Raw genomic sequence first — 26,811 nt, forward strand, 5'->3', positions numbered from 1 at the left:
TTCCTCCTCTCCTTTCTAGAGTGTTGAAATGTGGAACATCCACAACCCATAGGAGAAGGAGAAGGTGGCTCTGTGTGTAGTGCACATGGAAAGCTCTTCCAGCATCATCATGGAAGGGTTTGTGCTCAGGTACAGCTCTTTTCAGCCTGTTGCATGTCCATTCCTCCTTCAGAAGGGATGAGAAGAATCATTACTACATCCCTTAGGTTTTTTGTTCCTACCTTGAGCTGAAGCCAACTTCCCCCAGGCTTAATTCAACATTTAGTAGTGTTGGAAACACCAAAGAGAGGAAGAGAGACGGGGAAAAATGTAGCTGCTTTTTGTGCCTGAAGTGATGCAGATCCTTCTGTGTAAGAAGAGGTGCTACCTGCTTTCTCTGGTTTTGTTTTTATGTTGTACTGCTGATAATAACAAGAAAAGAAGATTATGTGAGCCTGAAAATGATAGGATGTTTTTGCTGTTGATTCTTGCTTCTGACGCTGCTCCTTCACATCATACTTTTCCCATTAGAAGTAGGAAATTAGCCCAATTTTGGGGTTGTTTTTTAATTTTAAATGAGAATTGTAAATGCAAGGTATTTCTGCGGTCCTTAGAATACATCCCTCATTTTCCTCACTTTGTGTCAAAATGGAAGAGCAGTATCTTAGAAAAGCTGTCCCTGACTTATCCTGTCTCGTCTGTTCTTTACTAAATGAGGGAAGAAAAAGACAATTTATTTAAACAAAAGATAAGTTGGATGTATAATAATAAGGAAACATGAAAAAAACCCTAAAGCTGTTAGTGTTCTTTGTTTTCATAGGCAATCATTTGATTTAAAGTAATTTTAGGCAAATATTTTTATTCTTGTTCATTGTTGTTTTTGTAAGCTGTAATTCAAGTGTTATGAAATCTAATTATACAAGAAAGATTTGTCTAAATTCAAAGCAAAATCCCAAACATAATAATAAAATTGCTATACATCCCCAGCTCAGCTCCTGTGAATATTAGTTCTCTGTTCAAAGGCTCTCCATAGGATTCAATTTTGACCTAGAAGAAGGTGGCAAAATGTATCATCTCGTAGTGATAAAACAATATGAGTACAAATGGACTCAATCCAGTTCTGATGCAAGTTGTAAACAATTAAAAGTACATGAGCTACAATGCCCAGAGCTGATAGCTGAGGACATTACTGCACACTTGGGGTAACGCTGGGAACCAGGAAAACAATTGTTTCACAATAGGACATAAAAGCAACAGAAAATATTTGTCTCGGCAGAGCAGCGCAGCCTTGCAGGGCCGTGGCGTGGGGAGGATTTTTCAGCGGGCTGGCACGAGCCTGAGTGATGCATAATGGCAGCAGGGAATGGATTTCTGCATAGCTGAGTAGGTGACGTCATGAAAGAAGGACTATTTATCACCATAATTTAACACAAGATGCAACACAATGGCTTGATGGATGCATTTTATGGTTTTCAGCCAATCATAATAATGGATCTATTGACTAAAGTTTTAGATGCCCTTTATATACCCTTCGTGGATAGAAAAAGAGCATCGAAAACAAAGAATGAAGGGGCTGGGAATAAGTCAGAAAATACTTGCCAGGAATGTTTTCAAAATTCAGGCCTCCTGTGTAACAGCCTTTTGACCTAAAGCTTCCCCAGCTGTGTTTCTAGATCCCTAAAAGCTAATGAGGCTCAACAAGAATATTTCAATTGAATATTGGACTAATTGTAACTCATTGGAGAAACAGTTCTGAAATATTTGGACTTTGCTTTGGCAGTTTTGACTGAGATTCTACTTACTGAGATGTCTTGTAACTTTGGCAGGTGGGTGCAGAAGTCAGTTTGGGCACTGAGGTCGGAGCAGGGAAGGAGAGAAATTTTCCTTTATGCCTTTAATGTGAAACTGTTGATACACAAGAATAAAAATCCCGCAGAGCAGACATCCAGCCCTGGCTTCTCCCTTCTTCCAGGAATGCCTAGGCCCCTCAGAACTGCCTCCTTGGTGTCCTCTGGTAACTTTTTTTCCAGGTCACCTTGTTACTTTGTTGTCACCTGTCTGCCAAATAGGAGCAAAGGCAGGGGTTGTCCAGTCTCAGCTTGATGGTTCCAGCAGTTCCCTGGGAGCTGGGAGATGAAAGATTAAATTCATTTAGGATGAGGAGGGCTTAGCAGGTTCCCAAAGGGAGTGGGAAATCTAACTAGCAGAGGATGTCTCCTTAGGGAGCTGCTTTGATTTGGGAGAGAAGAAGGAAACTAAACAGATCCTCCTTGGACCGAAAGCTGAATTTCTCCATGCTGGAAAGCCTCCTGGATTTTACCTCTCAACACAGGCATGTTTGTATCCCTTGCAGGCAAAACACAAGATTAATGGCTGAGGTTGAGTGTTCTGCCCAGCATGGATAGGGAGTGTGGGCAGAGCTTTCCAGCAAAGATAGGAACAGCTTTTGGGATTTCATGTAAAGTTTCCAGATAACTCTGGGAATTGATTTAAGATGTTAAGTGCCAGCCCATCTGATGTATTCCTAGGGCATGAAAATCCACCTGATTCTCATCCCCAGATGCTGTGCTTCCATAGAGGGATGATCAAAGAAACAAAAAGGCAACAGCTCCACAGCTGCTTCCAAGCTGGATGGATGGAAGGGGTTTTCTGAATATTATTGTGGTTTTTGCTGGGTTCTCTGATCTAACTGTAGGATTTTAATTGAGCTTCTTGATGTTGGCATGTTGAATCTTTCCTTCTTGGTTTTTTGTGATTGGACTCCATGAAAAGACCTGAAATACCTGAAACTGTGGGTTCTAAATAATTGATTTATGTTTTCTTGCTTTTTCTACATTAGGAATAAAACTTTTTAGCCATTGCATTTTGGAGGTACACAACAGTCAAAAAGAGAAGTGTGTGCTTGTGAATTAGAAAGTGAAAACTGACTTCATAATGACTGGGGTCAATGAACCTTAATAGGTTCTTCTCTCTTCTGGAGTGAGTCCATATCTAGGAGAACTGGGAAAGAACCCAGGAGTTTTGGTCTCTCCATTTGGAGAACCTAGAAAACAAGCTGAGAAGAAGAAATACCCATAGGGAAAAATGTAGGGTTTTCCACATGACACAACAGCACAAGCCACTTGTTCAGCTGAACCTTAAAAATCTCTCCACTAAGCTGATGGAACACTGGAAGACTGAACTTCCTATTTAATTTTATATAAACTAGCCTAAAAAATGACTTCAACCTGACTAGGATTTAATTTTCAGTGCTAACCTTCAATTAATTTGTAACTTTCTTGGCACCCAGTTTGCTGGAAATGGCTGTAATTATGTTGTTTTCTGAACGGTGCATTCATTCAGGCCACATTCTATAAGACTATTTATACAGCTGGGGAAAAAATAATGGTATTTAGGGGGATGGGGGAAATGCTAATAGAAAACTTATTGAAAAAATCTGAATTATTGATTTTGAAAAAGTATCTTATTAACTTGCACTTGATATTTTAAATGGAATGCTTAGTTCTTAAGAGGATTTGGGATAATTTTGTTGTCTTTAACAAGAAATGCATGGTCAGCTTCCCCATGGCTGCCTTTAATGCATGTTTGAGGCTGGCACAATTATATAGTGCAAAACCCCACGTTGCTCTGCTGTGTGGGGTTTTACAATGACAGTGTTTTTTCTTAATTGATTGGCATAGCAGGGTCCAATTGCTGTTAGAGGGGAATTATTCCGAAATCTGAGAGCATGAGAACATACAGAGCAAATTTGTTACCTTCTTTTTTAGAAAAAAATAAAAAAAAATCCCTTTTAAAAGACTTTTTAAATGCACAATAAACTGTGTTGGCCTATGTTGTGAAATGCTGCATGTTGTCAGATAAACAGATTTACTCCGGGTTTTTCCTCCTCAATTTTTCTTAGTTTAGAAGCTACTGAGGTTTTTGAGCATGCCTTTTAGTGTGCTTGGCATTAAAGGCGTTTGCATGTGAGTGCCTCCTCGTCTTTAAACCAGAGCATCCTCCCTGCTGGAATTTATCGCTCTTGTTTGAGTCTTTCCTAGCTGAAGGTGCAGTTTATGGCAATTTAGTTGGATTCCCAATCACATATTTGACATGGGTTTAAGGCCAGGAATATTTGCACGTAGCCTTAACAACCATAGTTTAGAACCAGGACCAGTAAGAAAGCAAAACCATCATTAGGTATTGAATTTTTAACTAAATTTTCCAAAAAGAGCTTTTTTTTTTATTAGCTGTGTCTCAAATGCCAGGTGATGGACAGGAATGAATCCAGGTGGATATTGGCACCGGTTGTTTCTTATTTCATATTTGGTTTACTGTAACATCACTCAATCAATCCCAAGTTATTAACATGTCTGTGAGTAAGTTGATGTCCTAGAGAGCATGTTTGCCTCTTCTTAATCCTTTAAATATTTTATTTTGACTTTCCCAAGTAGCTATTTAAGTGGTGGAAAGGGAGAAGAAAATCCTCCATGGGAAGAGTAAACAAATTCTTCTCTTTTTGTGAGACTCCTACCTGTAGATTTATGGCAGAAGTATTGCTTCCCTTGAACATGAAGTTTTTTACTCTTAATCTGGAGTTTTGTGGGTTCCCATATTTTTGTGGAAGGATAGAACTGGAATACAGTGGGCTTGCCACATACTGATGTTCACACTGCTCCTTAAAATTACTCTTTGACTTATTCATGCCATTTGTCCTCAGAAAGGAGTTTCATTGTTTCTAAAACTGCAGCAGTTGAAATGAAAAAGCCTGAAAGATTATATGGGTCTGAAATATACCTTTTTATGTGGGGGACATAATTACCTCTGGAAGAAACAGAAACATTTCAGGATGGCTCCTGCTACACCAGTACAAAAATACCGAAGTGGTAAATTTATTATCTGTTTTCTCGATTGAGGAAAGTTGGTTTGGAACAGAAAGTGCAGCCCTTGAATAAATGTTTGTCACCCAGGAGAGTCAGTGAGGGGCTAACAATGCTTTTTGTGCCGTGGATGGCACAGATTCCCACTTTTCCTTTCCCCGTGTGCAGACTCTTTGCCGCATTACACGGGTGGAAGGGGGAGGCCGTGGGCCATTGCGCACCGATTTCTCTCGGTCCCACAATTACAGAGACACCTGTGCTAAATAACATCCTGCTGCTCTACTTGGAAAATTACAGGGCTGGTCCCACTCTAAGACGGCCAGGTGTCCATACCTGAGCTCCCTCCCAGCCTCTCCCCCCTCCTAAGAGATGCTGAAGCCCCCACAGCTCCACATCCATGAAATTCCTCGACTGGTGTCACACCAGCTCCTTCAAATACTTCCCTTCTCCATGGCAAGTGTATTTTTGACTGAGAAGTGCTCCCCTTTTTCTGCTCAGGTCTCAGGTTTGACCACTTGCCTTTGCAGTGTGTCTACTTCAGCACTGCTCAACTCTCTGCCGGTTGTTTCAGGCTGCTACTCAAATTACACTTATTCCAGTTATTATTTCCATCATTTAGTATGAATTTTACAGTGATGTTGTTTTTATGCTTCCTTACCCTGCCACATGTGTTAACTATACAGAAACTGTTCTTCTTGTGGAAGAAATTATATACCAAAACTACCCAGTAAAAAGCTTGTTTTATGGTACTTATAAAATTAATGCCAAAAATGTATGGTAAAGCTTGATTTTTTGACATTAATGGCTGGTTATTTAACATGTTGTGCTCCTGTACTGCCTGGAAAACAGCACTTAGATGTTCAGGTGTGATGTCAAATTCCCACCCAAGGATTCAAAAGTTTAAGAGGTTATTAAGTGAAGAGTGAGGGTACAAAGCACACAGTTAAATAACACCTGAAAAGAATGAGAAGTGGAATAAATAGTCGGAATTTTAATTTTTTATTCTTTTCTGATGAGCCAGATCCAGTCTGTAGTGTACTGTTAGGTGATCCTTGTGCATAGACGGGATATGTTGCTTTTTGTTATGTTAAGGAGCATTTTTTGGCATTTTCCTCCCTCCCTGTGGCTGTGCAACAACACAGAGCTCACATGCCAATAACCTTGATCCATACTAGCAAGTGAAATGCCTTTAGATGGAGGGGGCAGTCTGACAGAAATCAAGGAGGAGAAATCCAGAGGCCTTATAGACATAAATTAACTGGGTTGTGAAAACAAAAATGTTTCAATAAATGCATTTTAAGAAAAAGTATTTTGGAAGCCTCTAAGAAAAGGTGAAAATCAAATAAATAGAATTTACTGTTTTATGAATTGGTAGCTCCAGGAACACATCATCATCTCATGCAATTTGTGATGAGATATTTAGCATGGATCCTGGTTAAGAAAGCCTCAGCTCCCTGTAATTGTAGCTACTGGCATCCCTCAGGTACAGGGCTCTGGTTGCTCTGAGAGCCTTAAGAATGTGAAGTTTGGAAAATCACAGCCTCCAGAAGAAATACAATGATTTTTTAAATATATCCCACTTAAGCAGTTATCATTTTAAGGGCGTTATCAATACTCTTTATCATATTCCTGACCCTTTAGCTCCTCAGTCCAAAGGCACTGGCTCACCTTGGAGAGAGAGAGAGATGCAGAACTTATAATGAATGTATTAGAAAAATTTCTAGGAGGCCTTGACATAGCTTGCAGAGATATATATGAGAGTGTCTCCCTGGAAATAGAGAGAAAGGGTTTTTATGGAGGTCAGAAACCCTATGTCTGGCTTTGCTGGGTGATACAGTATTCATTTTTACTTCTGTCATTGTTCCAGGACTAAATATTTCTTGTCTTAAACCTCACACTGGTTAATTACAGAATAAAAAAAAGCAAGGAACTGTTTGAAGCAGTTGATTAATGTGAAGCTGCAAAAAAACCCAAGTGAACCAGATTAGAGGACAAGTGCAGGTATCAAAGTAGCTTCATACATGCAATTTAATATGGGAAGCTCATGTCTGCATTATCCATGTGTACACAAGTAGAGGGTTTGTCCTGTGGGTACAGCACATCAGTCCTCTCAGTTCAGCCAGGATCAAGGACTGCTCTCCACTTCCCACACCAAGCAGTGCAAAGTGACTGATGTCCCCTCGATCGGGGCTTTGTGCGGCCGCGCGTTCACGGCCATGTCATGTAACACCTGACCCTGTGTGGTTCCTGGTGTGGCTGAGCCAGTGTTCTGGGGTGAAACACCGTGGAATTATGTACTCTGAGCCACTGAAGTGGAATTTTTATACCCTGGCCCCGAGGACAGCTCTGATATGTTTTAGGGAATAAAATGAGGCCGTGTGGGCAGATGCTGCGAAGCCTTCTGAGATGGCTTCAAAAGGCAAAGCAAGTCTTGGATCCCCTGCCCTGTAGGATGGCAGTGTCCTGCTCTGAACTCTAACCCAAACCTGTGAGGTTTTGACTGAAGGGAGCACTCCTAAAAAAGAACCCAGGTGGAAAACCCTGGGAGTGACACTCAAGTCATGGAATTAATGTATTTAGCACTTGAAAAGCCTTTTCAGGAAAATACCTCTGCTGTGGGTGGCCCTTTTCATGCAGAAAATGTTTTAACCCTTCTAGTTTTTTGTGATTTTATTTTTTGGTGCTGATACTGTCTTTCTCTCATTCCCAGAGAATCAGTGGAAGTGTCTTTTTCTATTCTCTGCAATGATGTGCATTTTAAACAAAAGAAAACATAAATAAAGGCCAGACTGTCATCAGTTTAAAGTATTGCATAAGTGGTTAAATTTAATCACAAAGAGACAACCAGCTAATGGTTTTAGTGAAATTCATAAAATCCCATAAAACACAAAAGTTAAATTTTGTCATATAATGTGAATCAGTTATAGGAACCAGCACAGCTTCCTTTTTCCCCCTGAATAAATTCTAAACAGTCCTTAGAAAATGAATTACCAGTCTGCAAATCAGGATGACATATTTTTCAGCTATAAAACTAAAACTACTTTCAGACCACTTAGCTTCCAAAAAAAAAAAAGATGAAAACAAAAAGACAGCAACTTTGTTTTGCTGTGTTGCTGTCAATAGTCTTGGTGCTTGGCTGTGGCTCCATTTTAACAGCTTGACCTTGTTTAGCTCAGCCCGAGCCCAATCGAAAGCCCTCTCTTCCAATTTCCCCACCCCATCCCAGAAAGCCCCTACCCTGCATGAGTGTCTCCAGCTGGAGATGTGCCAATAGAAGTAATTACATGATGAAACTATTTAACTTTGACTAAAATACTCTCCCCAGGTTCTTTCCAACCGTGTGTCTTATATCTTGTTGAGGCAATTTTATATCGTGCCTTTAAAGTACAGTAATGGCCACTTGCATTGACAGAGTCCTCGTAAAAGAGGAAGCCCGAGACCTTGCTCATGAAGTGCTATTGATTTTCCGAGTCCCTGCTCGAGTTGCCAAAGATACAACACTGTTGTTAGGGAGAGAAGACACTTTGGCCTTCAATATCACAGGAGGGTTCCTGTGTAAGCACAGGCGTCAATGGGTTTCAGTGATAAATAATGCATTTGGGTGATAACTGCCCATATTATTTTGTCAGTTTTATATGACTCAGCACTTGCTCTTGCCAGGAATTTCTTTAATGTCCCCTCTGGCTGCTGAAGTTTGAGCTCGTTCTAAGTGCTGTTTATATTTTAAAGGTCCATTTGCATTGTGGTGAAAAGCTGAAGTTTCTGTTTATCTTAGGCAATGGCGGGTTTTGAGCAGTGGGAAAACTACAGACACTCCACATCACTCACTGTGTTATTTCCACAGGTAGGGCACTGGGAATGAGAGTTAAATACCCTACTCTGTGTTTTTCCAGTGTTCCTTGATGGAGGAATCTCTGCCCACACCCCTGGTCTCACTTGTGTCCTTAGCAATACATCAGAACTACCAGTACTGTGCTCACCCCAAGATGCCTTTGCAGAGCTTGGTCCCAACACTGCAAATCCCACTGGATCCTCTAAAAGGAGAAACTTTTCCTTGTAGGAATTACAATTAAATCTCAACAGATTGTGCTTTTGTGACGATCACATTATTGTAGCCAATAGATAATTATTATTTATCAGTAGGGAGAAAAAAGGGCTGGGTAGGAAAATTACAGCTATGATAATTAGTTTTTGATGACATTAACCAATTAATATAATTTTATGTTTTCCATTTTGAAGTTTAGGCAAGGTTGCCTTTATTTTCATTTCTATTCCAGTGTTTGAGTCAGTTCAGTCTTTCAGAGAGGGTTGGTATTGGGTGCTCTGGAGGGTGTCACCATCACCAGGCAGCTGGGGAGATGATGCTAAAAAGCAATTCCACATCATTTCCCTCCACCTTTCCCAAATATTTCCTTGTTCTGAATGACATGTTTCTATTTCATTTGCTGTCTCCTGGATCCTTCTAAAAAGGAAGGAAGCAGCAGTTTCCTTCGTGCTTTGATGCTGCCTCCAGCCACTCATAGTTTTACAAACCTCCACTACATCCCACGGCAATCAGCCTGTTCCCAGGGCCACAGGCCATGGAAATCAGCTGGATTTGTCTTCTTAATTGTGATTTTAGTGTTGCTTTCCCTCATCTCAAAAGATTTCTTGTTCTTGTTTACCATGTTTAAGGAGCATAAGGCAGCAGTGCTCTTTATTGGCATGTTCATTTGCCATTTGCCAACCATCTTTAAAGCAAAACTGTAACCAGATTTACTTTTGACAGCAAGGAATATTTTGGCCCATTTTACTGCCTGCAGAATGCCTGGAAAGTTTTAAATTAATGGCAACAAGTGAAGAGAAAAGAAAATCAAAGAGCCATTTATTCCCTCAGAAAGAGACCTATTTTTCCTCACATTTCTGTATTTTCTACTGGCTTTGGCTAAGAAAACATTTTCAAATGTTACAAGCACTAAGAATTTCCCTTTCATTTTACAGTGTGCATGTGAATACTATTAACTGGCCATTTCTATGTATGCTAAAACCTTGAGTTTCAGTAACTAAACTTGCAGTTCAATCTTGAGTCATATTACGCTATATTATCCTTTTAACTTTATTGTGATTGATTTGTGTCAACTTCAACTATACTCACTAGGAAGTCAATAAATAAAGATCAATGGTTTTTTATTTCTCCTGGTTCTTTACTAGAAAGAATAGATTGGTTAAGTAACAGAAGTAATAGTCATGACATGGTTTCCCTCAGCATTTTCTACTCTGAAACAGGTGAAATATTTTTCAAAATTCCATTGCAACAACCATACTTGTGTTTTGTTATTTGCTTTTTCTCTGTAGTTGATGTTTTGAACTCCCCAAACTTACAGAAACACAAAACACAGATGTCCTCCCTGCATAAAACTTTGCACTGCTTTGCACTGCAGGATGAATCTATAGTACCAAGTCCATTTATCTACTTATTTCCTATATGGGATATCTGTTGATTCAGTTGAATGGGAGTTGTGCCTCTGGACAACAGGGATGCACCCTAACAAGCAGGTGTATTTCTGATCTCCTGATCTTCTCCTGCTGGCTGGATTTAGAGCTGGGGGTCTTTTCTCTGGAGCAGAACAAAATGATGCTATGAACTGACACCCTGTGAAATGTCAATATTGGTTTGGTTGCCTCTTGAGTGACCAGAGAAATCTGGGATTGTGCCTTAATGGGTTTGTGTTATAAGAGCTTCTTCAGTAGGAAAAAAATATACAAGGAATGCCAAAAGTAACATCTGGAGCTGCCCAGAAGCTGAGTACCTTGTGGACGATTTAGGATCCCAGCCCTCACGCTGTCGGCAGGTCTGGCTGGCTCTGTGCTAACACTGCTGACAGCCGTGTGAGATCTCTGCATCTCAGCAGAAAAGCACAGTGAACCTCAGATCCATCCTGCAGTTCTGAGAGGAAAAGCTTCTCCTCTTAGAGTTATGTACAGTAACCTACTGATGCAGAATTCACTAGGAAGTAGGTCGAAGTGTCAGACCAGTTATTATCAGCAACCTGTTTCTCATAAAAACAGAGGGAAGAAAAAGCCATCTTGTTCCCAAGATTTATAGCAACTTGACTCCATGTGACAAGTGATGGAAAGCTTCCCTGCCATGCATATTACACTTTGGGTGCTGACCCCTCAGTATATATCTCCATTTAAGTCCTTCAGAACTGTGCTGAAGGGAAGCAGAGTGGCCAGATGCTGTAAGCTTCTTTTTTATGAAAATCTTTCATCTGGACATTTATCTCAAAGTGCATTCATAAGATTACTTGAGAGCCTATCCTTGGACAGGAATCCAAGCGCTGGGAAGGATCAAAAGTCAAGTCTCTGCTAAGAACAGCCAGTACATTCCCAAGGCATGGAATTAGGTGTCCTGAGGAGCGGGGTCGGTTCATTCAGAATTGTAAATTCTGACATCTAAACTAAGCAGCTTTTAGAAATAACTTGTATCTGTTTGCCAATGACTTTATGATCCGTGTTTATATAGGTTATAAATCCTTTCCAGGAATTATATAGAGGCGCCTTGCTTTGCTTCCCTAAGCTGTTTGGTTTTGCTGTTACTTTACCTGCTGGTTTTTGTGTCCAGAAATCTGCTGGAGTCCCACGTCCCCGGAACAGGTTCACCTCCTCAGGCGTGTGTGCTCCAAAGCCCGGAGCTCGGAGCTGACACACGTCTGGCGATGGCGTTACAGCCCAGGGGCATCTGTGTCACTCTGAGAGCAGTTTCCAGCCTTGGATCAGTTTGTGTGGGGCACAAACAAAGCCTTCCTGGCGGGAATTGTGCTGGCAGAGGCCCTACTGTCAGCACGGAGCAGCTCCTTCCCGCGGAAGCGGCTTGGGCCGATCCCTGCCCTCACGGCTCGGGCCGATCCCTGCCCTCACGGCTCGGGCCGATCCCTGCCCTCACGGCTCGGGCCGATCCCTGCCCTCACGGCTCGGGCCGATCCCTGCCCTCACGGCTCGGGCCGATCCTTGCCCTCACGGCTCCGGAGCTGCTTCTCCTCACGTATCATCCATCACTCGCTCCCAGTACACCTTCTTCACAGTTTCTGATGCAAAGGTAACCCCAGCCCAAATTAGGTCTGTGATTTTCCTCTGCTCCCTTATTGTGCATAATCTTTCCCCTCTTCTTTTCCCCTACTCGAAGCCCCCTGGGAGGTTTCTCCTGGGCCTGCTGAATTAAAACTTTGATTCTGTACAAGTCGAACTTCTGGACTTGATGTTGGCACCACAGAGACTCTTGATCTGAGCATCTCTGAGTTTGAAAAGATGCTCTCCTGTGCCTGCCTGGCACACAGGGAGCCCTCTCCAGCATATGCCATCTCAGCCTCAGGTGCTGGCAGAGTCTGAATCCTCATCTCCACTTTGTGGGCTCATGGTTAATCTATAAGGTTTGTAAAAACTTTCTGAGGTTTATTTAAAAGTCCTTGAATTAATTCAGCCTTTGTGTGGTCAGCCTGTGAGGCTGGGGTGCACCTGAACCAAGGAAAAAATTAAGGAAATTCTTAATCGAGGCATAAAAATGCAAGAGCCAAATCTTAGAGCAACAAAATTACTGCTTTTAAAACCTTAATCTATTTTACTTCTATTATTGAAGCAAAACTGTAAAGACACAATATAGATTAATTCTATGATTTTAATGGCCACAATTTTATTATAAGTTTTTATATTTTAATAGATAAGGAAGTTATTTAAATTCTGTGGGCTTGCTCTTGTAGCCTTCATTCAGGTAGGTCTCCTTTTGCCAGTCTCTCTGTTGAGTAAAAACTACAGACCTGAGCTTTTTAGCTTTTGTTGGGACAAATACGTATTCCTCATTTTTACTTTTGCTCTGATGGGTTTTAGAAGAAAAAACTTGAGCCACTCAGCCAAGTGATTTGAGAATGAAGATTACAGCAGTGTTTTGGGTAATATATTAAACTAATTTCAATTTGGACAGTCTTCCCTTGGAAAGGTTTGGGAGTGGAATAGTTCTGGGTAATTCTCTAGCCTGCAATTTATACATTTTATCCTGTTTTCAATATATGAGGTTCTTGCATTCCTGTTGTTCTTTGGTTTAATTGTGGCCACCAAGCTGGTCATCAGTTCTGCTTCGTTACCCAGAGAGCTCAGTCTGGTGAAATTACTGGGAATCACAAGTGTCCTGTTTGGTAGTTTATGAGCAGTTATTTTAATTTTAAATACTTTGTACCTGATGCTTGGAAAAGGTGGAATAAAGAAAAAAAAAAAAAGAAAAATTTGCAGGATTCCTAGGGGGAGCAAATTTTCTTATTTTTTGAGCTATGTATACTTCCTTTATTTCTCATGCGGTGCCCATTCCCTACCTAAAACTCACAAGTCCATCTCCTGACAGGAACTCCTTATGTCATTTGCTCATCAAGTTAACACTTTTAAGAAAATTGAAATGCACATTCAAATATATTAAACAAATTTTTAAGTTGGTTTTAAGTCTTTATTTTTGTTTTCCTCTTTTGAAACAGAAGGGTTGATGCTGCTATTTGCCGTTTCAGGCAAAAGCTTTGGCCAAAATCCTGATTTCTTGTCCTCAAAAAGGACCACTTTTTCTATTTATTTATAATTTGGAACCTGTCATTTATTTTCACTATCCATCACATAGATCAGCAGCAGGAGGAGTTTTAAAATGGTAAAGGCATCATTGCCTGTAGCAAATTCTTACTGATTTTAATTTTCTTATAACTTAATGAACTCTTTTCATTATAATACAATAAATAAAATGTCTCCAAAGTTTCCTGAGCATTTTTTACTCCCTGTATTTTCAGTATCTTCACTGCTGCACAGGTGCAGAACTCTAACTTCTGAATTTCACATGTTCTGTAATGTGTGTTGATAACAATGGAAACCATATTCCCTTCTACTCTTGCCTGTTATTACATTTTTTGTTATGCTTATAGATTGGCAAGAGAAGGGTTCTCTTTGCATCCCTTTTTGCCTATTTCCTTTTTAAGATTATTTTAATATTTGTCTTCTTGTTTTCTATTTAAAGACTAGGTAGTGAGGGAGTTTTTTCCAAAGCAGGAGAGAATTACTGGATTTATATCTTTCCCAGAGTCAACGAAAAATTTCCTGTAAGAAAAAAATTAGTTGTCTAGGGGAAAAAAATCTTGCTAAGCAAAATCCTGCCCCTCTCTTTCCTCCACTAGGCATGCTGTATTAAACTGCATGTGGAATGCTTTTTCAACTAATTTCTGTTATTTTTCATCCTATAGAGAGACTTATATCTTCCAGCATTCACCCCGAGTTTATAGGAATGCTGAGCTGTCATGCAGGAGTTTTACCTCACACTGGGGAGATATTAGTTGATAACATCTACCTTGTTTAGATTTATTGCTTTAGCATATTTCATGCTAAAAATATTTTTTTACCATCTGCTAAGATTAGCACTGGAGTGGTAATAAATTTCCTTGCCCTGTTACTGTGGTGTAGTTTGGAACCATCTTACACTGCGCTCGGCCTAATTGAAAATGGGATAAGATAAATGATGCACTTTGAATCCCTCTCTCAGATGTACCATTGTTCATTACTTCAACAAGGGATGAGCACATCTGATTGTAATTTCAATTGTTAACGAAAACAAAAGTTTCCACGGTGAAAATATGGTACCAACTGCTGTAATTGTCTCAGGGTTACTTGTGAAAATCTCAATATTGTTTTAGTCATAAATGTAGGATTGTTTTGCATTTACACACTTGTTTATCTTCCAGCCCTAATGGGAAAGGGGTGAAGTCAAAAAATATGCTTAGGAATTTGGGCACTGCATGGAATACCAGAGCTGAGCTTAAAATGTCCTTGCTTAAAGCAACATCTGCATATTAAAATAAGGAATATTTCAATAGTGATTACTATTGCAAAAAAATCCACCCAATCAAACAGCAGTTTGAGCCACCACTTTATTAATTGTGATTGGATTAGGTGGTGTTTATAATATAATAGTACAGTTTAGTCTTGTTTCCAGACTCCCACAGGATATGCCCAGCGCTGATGTTTCTGACATTTACCTTGCAAATTCTTCAAACAGGAGCGTCTTTGTAAAAGTGGGGCTTTTTTCCCCTTATTTTTTCCTATTAATATAAAATCTAAATAGTAAAGTACTAAAGAAGTCTACATGACTGAAGGTCCTGACTGCTGATCCCAGGCAAATAGGGTGGGAAGAAACAAGAGTATCTCCAAGCCATTCTGTCTGCCTGCTCTTTCTGCCAATTTAATTTGTGGTCTCACAATTTCATTTTTTAAAGTTTATAAATATTTCTGCTTTCTGTTCCATGGGCAGTTCACATACCTTCCTTTATGGTATCTGAAAATGCAGTCTGTAAATTATATTCTTTGCTTCAGAATTTGATGTAAGTTTGGGATATGTAAGTATATTAGAACATAAAATATTTACAGTAGGAAATACTATTGGTGATACAAGGGAAATTAGTGAAAATGTGAGAGAAATTATGTAATGCTGGATCTTTTTCTTTAGATACAAGTGGGATTTTTGTGTTGGCAACTTAAGGCCCCACCCTATTTAATTAATTCATTAAACTAATTCCACTGACTTGCTTGAATAAGTAATGTCAGCAAATCTCTATCCATAAGTAATCCACAAATCTGTCTTTTTCTTTCCAAGTATTAGAATAACTTTGGGGCTGCTCAGAAGTGGGAATGTCTCTGGGAAAATCCTTATTTGGCACATGGTTACGGGACAAGGGAGAATGGTTTCAAACGGAGGGTAGGTTTAGATGGATATTGGGAAAAAATTCTTCCCTGTGAGTGTGGTGAGACACTGGAACAAGTTGTCCAGAGAACAGAACTGTGACTGCCCCATCCCTGGAAGCGTCCAAGGTTGGGTTGGACAGGACTTGGAGCAACCTGGGATAGTGGAAGGTGCTCCTGACTATGGCAGGGGGTGGGACAAAATGGGATTTAAGGTCACATCCAAACCAAACCATTCTGTGGTTCTACTTGCAAAGGCTTTTTCATCCTTTGAGTGAAATCTTTAAGAAATACATAGCTCTGGTATTTTCATCTCTTACTTCATAATAAATTCTTTGATGCCCAAGTTCTGATTGTGCTTATCCTTACTCAGGGAAAGCCCCCTTGGCTTCAGCCAGCATTTTGCCCATCTCCAGCCTCTCAGCCCTGGCCGGTGTTTCCTCAGCTGAGTTTTTTGAAGCCCTGAAACACAGGGTTTGTGGTGAAAACACAAACAAGAGGAATGCGAGTGGCTGTGCTCTAACACCACTGTATCCCATGGCCCGTTCCCAGTGTCTGGTACTGAAATTGGTATTGTATCTAAAACAATTGCTGTTATTAACAGGTTAAGCTGCTGGGATGTTAAAATAAAGGCTGCCCAGCTTTAGTGCATTTTGTTGTAATCATCTCCCAGATGCCTTGTCGGAAATCAATTCAAGTTCAAAACTGGCTGGAATTGGGAGGTCAAGGCTTCTGCAGACTAAATATTTTATCTTCTGCTCATGTCTGGAGCTTTTAAAGCTGTGTGTTGGGGGCTCTTTTCTCGTATCCCATCTGGACAAAGATGATTGGCTTTGCCATTTTGCCCAGGTTAGGACAAGGTTAAAATCAATTATAATCAATTATTAAGAGTCTTCTGCGGCTGCGAAGCTTAAAAGGGGATTTTAAAAGTTGCTCAGTTCTGAAACAAGAATATCGTAGGTACCAGTGTAGATGTCATTATTCTGGGATGTCAGATGTAAATCTTATCTGCACTGGTAATAAATACACAGAATTCCTTCATCATCATCTTGTCCTGCATGCTTTGAAACAAGCAGCAATACCTAAAAATTAAGCTAGAGGTGTAGGGAGGATCCAGCTGTCATTTCCATGTAGCTAAATGAGAGGGAGCTTTTTATAATTGGGTGAACCAGGTGGTTTTTCTCTCTGGAAATGTATTCCGCTTACTCGGGTCTTCAGAACTCAAATGCTAATTTTCTACTATGTTTTGGGAACTCCGTGCTTTTATCTTAAAATACAATAGTGTTTATGTATTGTAATTCACTCTGCCTGATGTGCTTGAATATACAAGATCGTTGCCTCTCCCTGGGAATGAATCAGTCATTTTGTTTGGAATAACTTTTGATGTTGGTACCATTCTTCCCATGCAAATTACATCCCGCATTCTCCTTGCAGCTTTTGAGTGAATGAGTGAACAAGTCTCTTTGTCCCTCAGCACCATTGTTTTGGTGCTTTTGAACATAATATTTATACTTTCAATTTACATTTAAGAAAATTAGGAAATAAGAATTAGAGCTTGAATTTCAGAGGAAGACAGGGCCTCTTGAAAAATCGAGGAGAGAGGAAGGATGTGCTATGAATGTAAGACCTACATGCAGGAAATGTAGGAACCTGGTCAATTATTAATTAATTGATTAGGAATTCTTAAGAAAACTGTCAGAGTGTTGCTATTCAGCTCAGTAGCCTCAACTACCTATTTTTAATTTGAGGGTAATTTTGCTCCTTTTTGTTTTGGGGACTGAAGTGTTTATAGGAGTGTTTATGTTTTGTTGTAGGGACAGGACTGTGCATATCATACGCCATCCTATATTGTAATGTACATGACAGCCTGAAACTCAGTTATCTAGGTGGAAGCCACAGAGTTAGAGGTGTTATCTCATCCCTGAATTTAGCCTTGCTTGTCATGTCCCACTCCATAGGGAAAGTGAACATCCAAGCTGAGTCTGCAAGACTTTGGCTCTGCGCTGGTCATTGGCCCAGCAGAATTGATTGGGATTTCTAAGGCAGACTGGGATCTTCAAAACATGAATCTTAAAAACTTTCCAGAGCTTCAGACATTTTCTCTGTTCCTTTGCTTTCCCCCTGCTCAGAAACAAGTGATGGTTTTTAGGTGGACTTGTTGAAAAACTTCAGCAGAGGATGTTCTTGCACAGCCCCTGTCGTGAGGTCTCTGGAGGGCTCTGATTCCTATGGAATTTCCAGATTGCTGCCAGAAGCACATTTGACCTGATTCTCCTCTCTGTGTGGTTTGAAAAATGTCATATATTTCAGTTGTCATTGGTGCATGTGTTCCTGAATCTGGAATATTTTAAGGGGAATCAGAATCTGGCATAAAGATCAGCTCTGACAATGAAACTGGATTAGCAGTGAAATGTAACACTTCAGATTTCAAACATGGACTTGAGATTCTTATTGTGGGGAAAGTACCAAATAACCGTAGGATTATAAAAATGCTCAGACATTCAAAAGTTTGTAAATATTTTCATGAACATTAAGAAATATTTCTGTCAAATGCTCATTTTCATGGTGATACTGTAGTTGCCCTCAGCTTCCCAAGGATTTCGTAGTGAACATGAGGTTTGAAAAACATGTGTAGGGACACTGTCATGGAAAACAGATACCTAATGAAAACCAAGGAAAACAGAATAAATTACCATTGATTTGCTTTCTTTATACCTCATCTCCACATGAAATCACCAAGTATTTCACAGGTTTTAAGAAAATTGTAACTTTTCGGTGTATGTAACATTCAGAATCTCTTGTCACCCAAGAACATTTTGTCACCCCCATCCAAGCATTGATATGTTTATTATCAAAACAGACAAGCCTGCTCTTGAGCTATCATGAAAAGCCATTAAGTTAAATATTTCTATGCACACTTTTGGCCAGAATTTTTTAAAATTATTATTATTTATTTCACTGGAAGGTGTCTTGGGAAGAAGGCATTGCCATTGCCTGATGGGAGATCACTGTTCAGCTCAGAGATGGACCTGTAGTGAAAAGACTGGAACTGTGGGCCTTTGCTCCAAGCACTTTTCTCCTTGTGATTCCATAACTGATGGAAAAAATGTGTTAACAAAGCATCCAAGACCAGCAGAGATACTGAACTCACCATTCTCCTGGGGCAGCCCATATTTATATTTTTAAATGGGTACATGAAAGACTCGGAATTCAAGGTTTATCTTAATACTTTTACACTGAGATTCATAAGACTACAAAAAGCACTATAATAGGAGTTTACCTACTAATGATATTTGCAAAAGCCAGTTATTAATAGCTTATGAAGGGAATCAGGCTCCTTTTTTTATCCCAGTAATTTATTTCACATCCAGGATTATATCCCTCCTCAATTTCATTTTCATTTGATAAAACAAGAAGTATAAAATACAATTTGCAGTAAGTCTGTGCCTGGCTGCACAACAACTATGTGTTAAAATGCATCAAAAGGCTCTTCCTTCTCAGGGAACACCCCTAAGCTGACATTTCAGTGGCCTTCTGGACTGGTGGTACTTAGGAAAGCAGAGGCACAAAATGAATGTTCTTGGCCAGTCTTTGAAAGTCCAATGTTTTTATTGGAGGCAGGAACCCCATTTCCCTTTCCTTGGGAGGTTCAGGGGAACCTTTCATTTGGCTAATGAGACACATGGCAGTGAATGCCTGAATGGTTTGGGGAGAGATGAAAAGTCCCTATTTATCCTGCACAGGGAAAACACAGATCTGGAGACCCACATGTGGTTCTCATTTCCAGGCGCTTTTATTCCAGTTATTTAGATGGATAGAGGCATCAAGCCAGAGTTTCCCCAACAACAACAAAGGTCTTACACTGTCCAAACACACGGCATTCCTGAACCCACTGGTCATGCCACCGAAAAAGGTTGACAGATTCAGCATGGTCTGTTTAAACAAAATAGCTGTGTTACTCACTTCAGCCCTGCACATAGGCACCAGTGTTTATATGGCTGGAGTTAAGTTTTAAAGTGAGCAGTAAATGTTGGTAGAGAGCTCAGGCCCTGCACTTCCTCAGAAAAGGAAGGATGCTTGCCATGCTTGGGACTGGGAAAGTGAACCCAGTTCCTTATCAGAGCATTTTCGTTGCCATGGTTGGGAAATCAACATTTTCTCTTGCAGTTTTGCCTTTTCTTTTTTCCTCTTGCACTTCATTGATCATTACTGATTTTGGTTATTCCACACTCGTTACCAAGGCCAGCCAAGCTCGATGCTTTCGATGCTCGATGACCTAAACCAGAGCATCGGGAGAAGTTCATGAACTCTCCAAGGAGGGAGCCCCTTTCGGGAAGCCTGGAACCGCAGCTCTGTTTGTGCTGTGTTTTGCCATGAATCCAGGTAGTTTTTTTCAGAGAACAACTGGATGAAATGCCAGCATTTGTGATTCATGTGGATTTTGCAAACTGTTCCAAAGGAGCTGCTGCAAAGCCTTTGTAATCACAGGTAACATTCCTTGGCCTTTCGTTCCAGCACTTGGAGATTTACTCCTGATTCAGCCCTGCCTGAGCATCCACAGTCAGAGGAGCTCTTGCAGGTGGGAGTTTCCCCTCATGTTCTGAAGGGAAGCGTTTGAACAGGGCAGTGGACAATGGAAAATGTCAGAGAGAAGCTGCTTGGCTGCAAAGCCCATGATAAACCTTGTAGCTCTCATTTTGGGCAAACTGAGTGCTTTTTTTTTTAGTTTTCAATACAAAAAATTCTTAGAAACTTGAACCTAAGATCTGTTTTCTTTGCTTTCCACTCCCTCTCATGTGGACTTACTGGTTTATTATTACTGGGTTACTCATGCATTCTGGCCTGTTGGCATTGACTATTTAGGAGAGACAAAAAAGGGCTAAGTCTTGTTTCTTTGGGAAACTGACTTTATAGAGATTTGCATAGATTTTGTAAATACATATGAGGTTAAGAGGATATATCACCATCCCAGTTGCTTAGATTTTGAGCCTGTGAACCTTAGCACAAAAATACTTCATGAACAATTCCATCTATTTTCTGTAGAAGTGCTATTAATGAATGTTGAGATCCACATCACTCTCCCAACTTTCCCTGTCTGCAGTTCTCCTGTTGCTTCCTTCCCCCAAAGTACTTTTGTGGCATCTAAGTGGTTAAATTAAGAGCAAGATCAAAGATTTCGTTTTGAAGGTATTTTAGTATCTGCAAATGCAGATAGTTGCATGTTAGGTATTAAAAAAGAAAATGAGCACCTAATTACTGTTGATTTCAGAGTTTTGAAACCACAATAGGCCCCAGGAGGCTCCTTTCTCTTAAGCCCCAGTGCAGAGCATTTCCTATTGTTTGGGTGCCTCTCAAGACAAAGCCAATCAGACAGGAAAAACAGCAGAAGGCCTGCGAGGAGCCCAGGCTACCTGAATCTGGCTGATTCAGATCTGGCATGTAAATCTGCTCCCAAATGACTTCTCTAGGTTCAGTCACACTTTGATCTTTAACTCTCATCTTCTTTGTGATGTAGCTATTTCAATTCCATTAATTAGACCAATAGTAATTCCTCCTCCTGCAGTAAAATAAATAAGCAAAAATAAACCATCACACCTTCTGCTGGATTCACACCTGGCTGTTTAAAATGCTCACCAAATCACACAGGGCAGAAAGTAATTGCATTACATTAAACTGATATCCACTGTCTTTCAACGAATTTCTTTGTTTCCATGTAAAACAGTTTTTATAAATGTATTGAAACCCCATTCCCTCTACTCAAAGCTTTCTCCCAACTCTGTTAATTCTATGTGAACACCTCCCTTCATTGTATCTATTACATTTTTATACCGACAACCTTTTATGAAAGTTTTTCTTTACCTGGTGCCTTGAGACAAACCAAGCCTCAGGTTTCTGTGATGAGCTCACAATGGAAGTTTTGCTGTGTTTAGTATTTCTGTATTTTATACGTTTGAAGGCATGAAAGGTCTAAGCAAAGAAAGTGGTTTCACTCAAATTTACGGTCATGTTCTTACTGAAACTATAGGTTGCGTTTTCAGCTGCATCAGCGTGGAAGCCTAAAACAACATCATCTTTAATTACAAGTTCATAAACTGCATTTACATTCTGTTTCTGTGTATCCACAGCTTCGCATGAATGTGGGAGGACAAATTGTCTGGGATGAGAAGAAACAGAGGGATTTGGAATAATGATGTGTTGTGCAGAGAGAGAGCAACAGTGAAAGAGCCACATAGCCCATGTGGGCAGCAGAAGTGAGAGTGGCGCATCTCAGGTGCAAGGCAGGGTCCCACAGCAGGACTGGCAGCTCTGTGTGGGGTCAGTGGGGCTGCCCAGCAGAGACTTTGGGAAAACAGAGCCAGTATTTCTCTAAAACCACCCGTGTGTGGGGGGTGGATTTCATCACAGTGTAAATAAGAACAGAAGAAGTGCCGAGTTCTTGTCCAAGCTCACTTGCTCCCAACCAAACACATTATCTTTCATGGAGATGTGGGGTCTAGACAATGGATCTGCCCATGGCTGCAGAAGCTGCTGGGCCCAATCTCTCTTTCATATCCTACAGATGAATAAAGCAGGTGCTAAATGACCTTGGCTTGAGAGTGATGCAAGCCACGAGTGCCTGGTGGCACATCTGAGACAAGTGGGCTGGGCCAGAGCTGTGAACATGCCTTCAGCCATGTCCTCTGCCATGGTTTTCATTACCAGATTGAGCAATCTGAGCTACTGCAGCTTTCTTCCACCATCTGCAGGGCCTCCTGCGTGAGAAACAGATCCCTCACTCTGCCCTAAATATTCCCCAACAATGCCTTCAGTCAGTGCTACCTGAGGACTCAGAAGCCAGGCTCTGTAACTCAGTCTCTGTCCATCAAAGAAATTACTTTATTCATAATTTTCCTTCCCAGGACTCATGTCCATGTGCAGGTGCTTGAGTCCTCCTGTAGCTGGGCTTGGTTTGAGCCAACAAGAGCAGGACAATGATGATGAGGTTGGGTGGTTCTGTGGCATTTTATGTTTTCTAGGCACAACATCTCTGCAATTATAGATCTATTAGAAACAAAACTGAATAATGTAACTGCAATTAATATATCCTCACTATTCTTCTTTAAATAAAGCCATTGGAAGTATGGGTGAATCGAAGACATTGTTGTCTGTTCTTTTAATAAAATCCAGTGCTGACATGGCTTCTAAATAAGGATTTTTTAAATATTTAGGTGTTATTATTAATAGACATGTTACAGACATAAGTAATAGACAATAATGTTTCCCTGATAAACCCCCGTAAATATTTTTATTGCTTTTATGTTTGGGGTTTTTTTATTGGCACATTCCTAGTGGCATTTTTCCATCCCAGGAAGAACAACAAATGTCCAATTGGTTTTTTTTTTTTGAATAATCTTCAAGAACATGACTGTGTGGTTGGTGACAGGAGAGTGTCTTACTTTGAATTTTTAGTGATGGTGATGCCAGTAATAGCAGGCAGGTGCTTCAATATCAGTGTCTTTGTACCGACCCTTGGAAGCATCCTTAAAATCTGTGACATTTTTAGCTGTGCTGACTTTCCTTGCCACCTCTTAGTGGTTGGTTTGGTACATCTTCACCCAGGACAAAGGTTCAGTGTTACCTTTCTCTGCCTGTCAGCCTATCCCAGCCTGCCCTGATCACACTTACATTGACTAATATGTTGTGCTGAATAATGAACCCTCCCCAAACTTTGTATAACTGCATTTCCTGTGCAAATGACAGTGGCTCACTTTGGCTTCAGACCCACTTCTTTCAGAGATGCATCAAGGTCTTCCTCCCTTTACACTCAGAAGAGTAAAGTCTCTGATCTGAAACCAGCACCTTGTAAAACACAACCCAGATTTAGGCTTTAAATCAGTGTTGGAGGAAAGATTAAATAGGGGACAAATTGCCTGAGGGAAGTTGTTGTAGCCAAGGCCCAGGTTATTGTAGTTGATTTCTTTTCTGTGGTCAGAATACAACCATCCCTGTCCTCTGCTGAACATAAGGAGGGTCCTGTCCCTCTCCCTTTTATATCAGGAATTATCAGCAGCAAAGGACCATCCTTCCAAGAATTGTGGTTTTCTTCATCCTGGTCTTTAAACTGTATATTTAGTGAGAAAATATAGAAAACAAGGACATTTTTCATATTCTAATGCTTACTCCGCATGCAACAAAAGGGAATTGCATCCCATTTGCCAAGCTCTGTTCCTAGATGCATATTCTGATAAAAATCCTTTCTCATCATGCTTTCCCCACATTTTCAAAGCACTTCAGAAGTGTTGTGGGATCTGCTGGAATGAGGTGTTGTTATTAAAGGTGTGCAGGTGAAACCATCCATCTTGATTTTTCCCTTTATCCACTGGGATGGACAAATCAAATCTTTTGTCTCTTTGGGGGTGGAGAGAAGTAATTTTTACTAAATTTCACAACAGTAGGCTGAGGAAATTATCTTCCTATTTCTGCTGTGTCTGGCATTCTGCTTTAGTTGGTGTCAGGTAAAGATTTCAGCTCTGCACTCCTGTGTTCCTTTTCTTCCCCATAAAAATGAATTCTTTGCAGAAACTTGTGTGCTGTTTGATTTTTTTTCATGTTTATATGTTTTGTGTGAAACTGTAGCAGCACCTTAGCCACATAAATTTGAAGAAAACATTAAAAAGAACCCCCAAATCCCCAAATCCAGCCTCAGTACCTGTGCAAGGGATCTGGTGCTATGGAACTGCTGCACCCCATTTGTCTGTCTGCTGTGAACAGAAATTGAGGGCATTAAAAATCTTGGGTTGAAATACATCCTTTTTTGCCAGCTGATGTGATTTTTTCAGCATCAAATTGTTTGAACCCTTGCAAACTTCTCCACACAGATGCCATTACATTTTTGACCATTTCACATGGTGCATGACAAGGAATTTGTGCTGGTAAAGCAACCCCCGAATTCCAGCTGATAATTCCAGGAGGTGTGACAAAGCAGCAGTGCCCTGATGATCCTCATGCTGCTGGGTGGTGGTGCTGTCCCTCTGCATTCCTGCATGGACATTTCCTCCTACTGTAGCTTTTAAAGTATTTTTGCTTTGCTACTGTCTAGTTCATTAAAAAGGGTTTTCAAGCTCCCAGTAACAGAATTACTATTGACAATTTCATTAGAACCATAATTCCAGCAGTTTCCACAAGATCCAGTGTGGTCCATGGTCACAGCCTGTCCATCTCCTGTATATTTACAGCTCCTCGGATTCATCCCCCTCAAATTCTGAAGGGCCAAACCCACCAGTTTTTGTGAACTGTCTTTTAGCCCTGAGTTCCACCAGCCTCAAAAGTTCTTGGAGAATTATGGAGCTGTTAGCTGCCGTCTGACTGTTCCCATGGCTGAAAGATGCTTCATGTACAGGTAGGTGTGCTAAATTTATAATTGCAATTCATAGACAGCAGTGCAGGGCCCAGCCCAGCAGGTAAACACCAGTGAGCAGCACAGCTTGGGTGGGAGCTGTAAACATGCAAGGTACAGTCTGTGAGGGATCAGCAGCTGTTTGGGCTCCAGCTCTTTGGAACAGAAACTGTCTGGGCTCTCCTGTCTCAGCTCCCTCTGCCCAGACAGGCATTGCAGTGTTGGGATGAAGTGCTGCCCTCTTACCCCCCAAGTCTTCATGTTCTCTGCTTGCCATGACTCAGGGTATCCTCAATAATAAACTCACATATAATTCAGATAAGGTATTCAATTTCTAAGTTATTATCAGTGTTATTGTTGGATTTGCAGGTTCTGTTTTCCTGGAGGTCTTTACTCTAGGACAAGAATAACAGTAGAAAACCAGAAGGAATAAATCCTTCCCTTCTGACCTCAGTCTTCCCTGTGTGGCAACTTCTTGTTCAGGGAGACTTTCAGACTTGGATTAGGACACAGCAATAGGAGAGTTAGGCTTTTCTTTAAAGGCAGTTTGTATGTGAGCTTTTGAAAGTTTGGATCTTTCCAAATTAGTTTTCTGAGTTATTTAGCAGCACTTTTTTGGGTTGGTTTAGATGGGAAACATTTCAAGAGTATTATGTAAAGGAGGAACAATCCAGCAAAGCATTTGAGAAACAGGGGTGAAATCCTGGCCCCAGTGACGGGGAAAGCACAGTCTGGAATCAAATCAGCTCCCTTCAGACCCAGAAGTGTATTTATTTGATGTTTGGAGATAACGTCAGTGTGCTGTTTGTACTTGCTGGCAGGATAAAATTGGCATAGAAAGGAAGATCTTTCAGAAAGAAGTTGACAGCTCATGCAATATTTCTATTTAACACAGGGTAAAGGAGATCAGAATTAATTTGGTGTTCTGTCAACTTCCACAAACACTCACTAGCTGAAGTATGGTGTGTTTTCATTTAGGGTGGGTTTGCACTGGAGTTAAACAGGATGTTAGGATCCACCAGAGAGCATTTGGGAGAGAAGCACTTATTTCCAATTGTGTTTTTCAGTGTTTTTAACTGAATGTTTTCTAGCTCCAGCTCTCACATTAAGATTGATTTTGTTCCAGGTTGATACTCTAGAAAGAGTTCCATGGAAAATTTTTGAAAATTTGTTATATTTGACCAAGAAGGGAAAAAAAACCAAACCAAACTAACACCCCACCTGAAAATCAGCCGTTATAATTTGAGTGTAATTTGATTCAGGTGCTCTCAACAGGTGCCCCTTGTTAGAGAGGAACCAATCCTGGGCTCTGGGAGCAAAGAGAAAGCCCTGGGCAGGCCGGGGCCAGGTCAGTGTAATCTTGATTTCCAGCCTTTTCAGACTGGGTTTAGTTATTTAATTGTGCTGCTACACTTAGTTGATGCATTTGTAATTAATTGGGATTTATTTAAAATTACTCTGTAGAGTTTTGTTCCTCAGTTTTCTACAAATAAAATTATGGAAGGCTACATTTGAGTTTTAGATTTTCTCCAGTTGCAGCGAGCTGGTCTTGACCCGAAAGTCCTTTGTCTGCCACCAGTGGACACATGGAGAACACAGAGGCTCTTCTCCAAAAGTAAGTTTGTGTCTTCTATGGAAGTTTTGCAGGATTGTTTGTTGGTTACACTGTGTGGTGCATATTATTGAAAGATTTGTGCTGGGTTTGTATATGTCTGCTTTGCTTTGGAAATTAAGTGTACATCAATAAAAGCCATGGAGTTAAATACGTCTGTTTTTAATGAAGGAAATAAATGCATTGATAAGATATTTAAAACAACTTAATGCTGAGGAGAAAAAGAGTTCTCTATTTCCAAAGCCGACTAA

General features: G+C 40.5%; 1 long non-coding RNA gene across 1 annotated transcript in view; it reads left to right on the forward strand.

Annotated features, from left to right (window-relative positions):
- The window catches only part of LOC138107113 (uncharacterized), a 122,576-nt gene extending 100,644 nt beyond the window's left edge, over nt 1-21,932 (forward strand). The window contains exon 3 of the long non-coding RNA XR_011149234.1: nt 21,698-21,932. This is a non-coding gene — a long non-coding RNA (uncharacterized lncRNA). The remainder of the gene's footprint in view (nt 1-21,697) is intronic.
- The last annotated feature ends 4,879 nt before the right edge of the window (nt 21,933-26,811 follow it).

This window comes from Aphelocoma coerulescens, chromosome 3 (genome assembly GCF_041296385.1).
Source record: "Aphelocoma coerulescens isolate FSJ_1873_10779 chromosome 3, UR_Acoe_1.0, whole genome shotgun sequence".
Lineage (NCBI taxonomy): Eukaryota > Metazoa > Chordata > Aves > Passeriformes > Corvidae > Aphelocoma > Aphelocoma coerulescens.